Genomic DNA, 6,776 nt, shown 5'->3' on the forward strand with positions numbered 1-6,776 from the left:
CTCACACCTTCTAGAGCCCGTTGGGTGGCACGGGATACATGCGGACGTGCATTGTCCTGTTGGAACAGCAAGTTCCCTTGCCGGTCTAGGAATGGTAGAACGATGGGTTCGATGACGGTTTGGATGTACCGTGCACTATTCAGTGTCCCCTCGACGATCACCAGAGGTGTACGGCCAGTGTAGGAGATCGCTCCCCACACCATGAAGCCGGATGTTGGCCCTGTGTGCCTCGGTCGTATGCAGTCCTGATTGTGGCGTTCATCTGCACGGCTCCAAACACGCATACGACCATCATTGGCACCAAGGCAGAAGCGACTCTCATCGCTGAAGACGACACGTCTCCATTCGTCCCTCCATTCACGCCTGTCGCGGCACCACTGGAGGCGGGCTGCACGATGTTGGGGCGTGAGCGGAAGACGGCCTAACGGTGTGCAGGACCGTAGCCCAGCTTCATGGAGACGGTTGCGAATGGTCCTCGCCGATACCCCAGGAGCAACAGTGTCCCTAATTTGCTGGGAAGTGGCGGTGCGGTCCCCTACGGCACTGCGTAGGATCCTACGGTCTTGGCGTGCATCCGTGCGTCGCTGCGGTCCGGTCCCAGGTCGACGGGCACGTGCACCTTCCGCCGACCACTGGCGACAACATCGATGTACTGTGGAGAACTCACGCCCCACGTGTTGAGCAATTCGGCGGTACGTCCACCCGGCCTCCCGCATGCCCACTATACGCCCTCGCTTAAAGTCCGTCAACTGCACATACGGTTCACGTCCACGCTGTCGCGGCATGCTACCAGTGTTAAAGACTGCGATGGAGCTCCGTATGCATGGCAAACTGGCTGACACTGACGGCGGCGGTGCACAAATGCTGCGCAGCTAGCGCCATTCGACGGCCAACACCGCGGTTCCTGGTGTGTCCGCTGTGCCGTGCGTGTGATCATTGCCTCTACAGCCCTCTCGCACTGTACGGAGCAAGTATGGTGGATCTGACACATCGGTGTCAATGTGTTCTTTTTTCCATTTCCAGGAGTGTATATACTGTGAGGTTACAGTGAGGATCCCTAGATCCTTAAATAGATGTCTGCAAGATGACCGTGGGTGGGCTCCAGCAATTATTCTGATTACACGTTTTTGAGCAATGAATACTTTTCTACTCAACGATGACTTACCCCAGAATATGATACCATATGAAAGCAGTGAATGAAAGTAGGCATAGTAAGCTAATTTACTAAGATTCTTATCACCAAAATTTGCAATAACCCTAATAGCATACGTAGCCGAACTCAGACGTTTCAGCAGACCATCAATGTGTGTCCAGTTTAACCTCTCATCAATGGACACACCTAAAAATTTTGAAAATTCTACCTTAGCTACAGACTTCTGTTCAAAGTCTATATTTATTACTGGAGTTTTGCCATTTACTGTACGGAACTGTATATACTGTGTTTTATCAAAATGTTGGAATCATGAATTAATTTAGCCTGATTTCAGAAAAAGTGTGTTTCATTACTTATTGAACAGCCTCGTAAGTATTAGTGATCTTGAAAGTTTTCATGTGCCACGCTCAGAGCCAGCTGACAGATGTTTTTATGTTTTTTATATCTTTTTTATGGACGATGTACGATGTAGCTTAATAATGTTTCGGAACATTCGCACTGTGCGGTCTACACAATTAGCTGAATGTACCTGATGTTTTGGCTTTCAAGAGAATCTTATACCATTCTTCCTGCTAAATAGTGGCAAGTTCAGGTAACGACGATGGAGGTACATAGTGATCACGCACCTTTCTCTGGAAAGTAGACCACAGAAATTCAGTAATACAGAGATATGGTGAATTTAAGCCCAGAGAAGGTGTGTGTGATAATTCATCGCCCTCCTCAATAAATCGGACCTGGGCGATGACAGCTGTGTAAACAACGTCCCTGTCGTCTCGGAACCAGTATCACCATTAGGGAACACACATTGTACCATGGGATGGACCTTGTCAACCAAAAGGGTCAGCTAACCTTTGGCACAAATACAACTTTGCAGAGTAGCCATGGGTCCCATGGAATGCCGCAAAATGGCTGCCTGTCTCATTACCAACGTCTCTGCGAAGCTTCACTCTTGGGACGTAAACTATGCCAGAATTTGAAAACATTGTACAACAAGACTAATACGACCCAGTGACTGTCTCCTTTGCTTCAATGTCTAGGTTTCCGTTTTGGTTTTCCGTTATGGGCATTTGGAAGTCCAGCTCGACGTGCAGTTCCCTGCTTACGGAAGTCCCTTCGTGTTGTTCTGGTGCTGAGAGCGCTTGCGAGTGCGACATTCAGTTCAGCAGTGACTTTTGCAGCTGTTGCCCCTTAGTTTTCGTCTCTACATTCTGCAGTGGTCGTCCGTCCCTGTCACGCAACACACGCTTACTTCCGCATTCAGGCATAACGTGTAAAGTAATTCGGCTTTCCCTGTACGCGATATAACTCTTCGATACGGTGTGCCTTGAAACACCAAAATCTTAGGCTCCCTTGGTTACGAAAGCACCCACTATTCCAGCACCAGCGATTTGGCATGTTTGATTTCGCTTCGCATCAACATAACGCACTCAAAACTACACAGAACAATGTTATGACTGCGGATGATACAGGACGATAATTATTGAATTATATCAAATATTTGACTTCTAGACGGTTTGCGCTAGGACGTTCAAACTGCATCCTTGGCCGCAGGACGTGATGGGAATTTGTACGGTTTGGTTTAACGACAAATTCCATTTTCATTTGGACGGGTTCGTCAATAAGAAAAATTGGCGTATTTGGGAGACTGAGAATCCGCGTTTCGCGATCGAGAAGTCCCTTCGCCCTCAACGGGTAACTGTGTGGTGCGCAATGTCCTGTCACGGAATAATCGGTGCGATAGTCCTTGATGATACGTTGACTACCGAACGGTGCTGAAGGTTTTGGAAGATAATTATCCAAAGTGACCCTGAGTTCGACAAGACAAGGTTCATGGAAGACGAAGCTCGACCCCATCTAACATTCTGCGTGGTGTCTGTTTGTTCTACACTCCTGGAAATTGAAATAAGAACACCGTGAATTCATTGTCCCAGGAAGGGGAAACTTTATTGACACATTCCTGGGGTCAGATACAACACATGATCACATTGACAGAACCACAGGCACATAGACACAGGCAACAGAGCATGCACAATGTCGGCACTAGTACAGTGTATATCCACCTTTCGCAGCAATGCAGGCTGCTATTCTCCCATGGAGACGATCGTAGAGATGCTGGATGTAGTCCTGTGGAACGGCTTGCCATGCCATTTCCACCTGGCGCCTCAGTTGGACCAGCGTTCGTGCTGGACGTGCAGACCGCGTGAGACGACGCTTCATCCAGTCCCAAACATGCTCAATGGGGGACAGATCCGGAGATCTTGCTGCCTAGGGTAGTTGACTTACACCTTCTAGAGCACGTTGGGTGGCACAGGATACATGCGGACGTGCATTGTCCTGTTGGAACAGCAAGTTCCCTTGCCGGTCTAGGAATGGTAGAACGATGGGTTCGATGACGGTTTGGAGGCACCGCACACTATTCAGTGTCCCCTCGACGATCACCAGAGGTGTACGGCCAGTGTAGGAGATCGCTCCCCACACCATGATGCCGGGTGTTGGCCCTGTGTGCCTCGGTCGTATGCAGTCCTGATTGTGGCGCTCACCTGCACGGAGCCAAACACGCGTACGACCATCATTGGCACCAAGGCAGAAGCGACTCTCATCGCTGAAGACGACACGTCTCCATTCGTCCCTCCATTCACGCCTGTCGCGACACCACTGGAGGCGGGCTGCACGATGTTGGGGCGTGAGCGGAACGCGGCCTAACGGTGTGCGGAACCGTAGCCCAGCTTCATGGAGACGGTTGCGAATGGTCCTCGCCGATACCTCAGGAGCAACAGTGTCCCTAATTTGCTGGGAAGTGGCGGTGCGGTCCCCTACGGCACTGCGTAGGATCCTACGGTCTTGGCGTGCATCCGTGCGTCGCTGCGGTCCGGTCCCAGGTCGACAGGCACGTGCACCTTCCGCCGACCACTGGCGACAACATCGATGTACTGTGGAGACCTCACGTCCCACATGTTGAGCAATTCGGCGGTACGTCCACAAGGCCTCCCGCATGCCCACTATACGCCCTCGCTTAAAGTCCGTCAACTGCACATACGGTTGACGTCCACGCTGTCGCGGCATGCTATCAGTGTTAAAGACTGCGATGGAGCTCCGTATGCCACGGCAAACTGGCTGACACTGACGGCGGCGGTGCACACATGCTGCGCAGCTAGCGCCATTCGACGGCCAACACCGCGGTTCCTGGTGTGTCTGCTGTGCCGTGCGTGTGATCATTGCTTGTACAGCCCTCTCGCAGTGTCCGGAGCAAGTATGGTGGGTCTGACACACCGGTGTCAATGTGTTCTTTTTTCCATTTCCTTGAGTGTATATCGTGTCTCCCTACCACTTTCGCGCAACGACGCCTTGAGCGTGTTTTTAGGGAATTGACTAGTTTGAATCTGTGACCTGTTGATGGTAAGGAGACGCCAGACCACTCATGATATGTAGAGTTCAGAAGAGTTCAGTAAGACTAGCGATGATATAACCAAATACTTAATGATTTCAGCGTCAGCTCCACTGCACTCCCTGTAAAAGAATCTTAATACTAACTAAATTTAGTGGAAGGGGTTCAAGGCTTTCCTGTTTTTAGTTAGCTGGTAAGATAACGTCGAAAAAGCAGTTAAGTTTACCATTGGAAATTTTATTCTACTCACAAAACATTGTTTATAAATTGCACTATTGATAAAAGGAAATGTTTTAATAAAGGATGATAAAAACCAACTGCGTTCAACAAAAATGTGAACGAATATTCCCTGAGTGGGTTTCCAAGTTCTACAATGGATCTAAGGATGACCTATGCCATATCACATCTATAATCTAGGGTTAAATTAAGTTGAGAGAAAACTATCAAAATGGTCTACAGTGACCCTCAATTATCTTTAATTACTTATCTAACTTGTCGTAAATTACAGTGGCTGATGTGGCTTCTCAATAATTATATAACAGATGAAACGTCCCCTTAGAAAGATTATACATGACTGTGCTTAAACTGACACTCAATATTTTTTTTAGCGCAACGCAATCTGACTTTTAGTAATCCCTACAAGAGAATGACCTTGACTAAATTAACCTATATGTTTCACAAATCACTTACCTCACAAAAATCTTCCGTACTCGAACTACTGCAATGCAGCTACAGAAGGCACTAACTACTGATAGGCATAGTTAGCAAATGAAAGATTATCATAGAACAAACAATGTATTTACCTTAATAGTCATAATATATATAGCAATTCATGACATGCATTCTTACAAATGTACTGTTTCTGATGGACACACCTCCAGATTATCCATTCTCAAAAATCCGCCATCTCACTTCCCCAATCCACAACTACTGGCGGCTAGCCTCCAACTGTGCAACGCTACGCGCTGTTAACAGCCGCCGGCCGCGGTGGTCTCGCGGTTCTAGGCGCTCAGTCCGGAACCGCGCGACTGCTACGGTCGGAGGTTCGAATCTTGCCTCGGGCATAGATGTGTGTGATGTCCTTAGGTTAGTTAGGTTTAATTAGTTCTAAGTTGTAGGCGACTGGTGACCACTGATGTTAAGTCGCATAGTGCTCAGAGCCATTTGAACCTTTTTTTTTTTTTTTTTTTTTTTTTTTGTTAACAGCCAACTGCCCAACACTACAATGACGAGTATTACGACATTGCCAATCAGCCACTGACTGCACACAGCACAGCCAGTGATTTTCATACAGAGCGCTACGTGACGTTACCAATATAAAAAACCTAAACAATCTACTTACAAAGAAAAATCATCGCGTTTCAGATTTTTACTTCAAGTGGCAAATGTGAACACCATGAGCTTTAATTGGCGATTGACACTAGTATTACGCAAAAAGGGGGTGTAACAGATGAGACTTCTGCAGTTCTGAGTGAAGCTTTATGCGCTGTTATGCGGCATCACGTGCGTTCATTACCTTGTCGGTGTTCGTCAGGGGGCGGCGGGCAGCACAGTTCCGCTCCCCTAACTTCTCCTTACTACAATTTACCGAAGTTGGTTTAAAAAAACTATCTGGCTGTGTTTTCATCTGACCAATCAGGGTCTCAATGTTAACCTTAAGCTCCGCCTACAAAAATTCTGTCTATCCAATGAGAAACGATATATTTTTCGTGGTGGGGCAATGTTTTTAAAGTTTGCAACGTAACAGAGACGGGAAAAAGTCTCACGCTAAAACTTGCAGCTTGTGTTGCCCTTTTCGTGTTATCGTAAGATCTGTACTGTTCTTCTGGAGGGCTCTAGCTTTTAACATGGGCTGGGGGTGGTCCTAGCGGTTAGCTGGTGTCATGGGTGTCCGTCCCGTATCGTAGTGCCTTCCAGCTTAACACGGTTCTGCTCTCGGCTTCTGTTCTCGTTTCTCCCCTCGGAACTGCTTCTGTCTCACGGTGGGAAGGTATGACATGCATTTAGGCATTCTTGTGTTAGTCTGTGGTATTCAATTTGGTCACTCGTTGCTCGTATTACTTTGGTTAATTTAATGTCACGATTTATTCGGAGCTATGTGACATACTACTGGATTTGTTTATCATGTCAGGGTTTTCATGGAAGGTGTTGGATTTGCCTGACACCTTACACCCATCGAAGTAGGAGAGTGTTTGATGCCCTGGAGCAGCACTTTCGGAACCGCATTCTGGCTCTGGG

Source organism: Schistocerca gregaria, chromosome 7, assembly GCF_023897955.1.
Source record: "Schistocerca gregaria isolate iqSchGreg1 chromosome 7, iqSchGreg1.2, whole genome shotgun sequence".
Taxonomy (NCBI): Eukaryota; Metazoa; Arthropoda; class Insecta; order Orthoptera; family Acrididae; genus Schistocerca; species Schistocerca gregaria.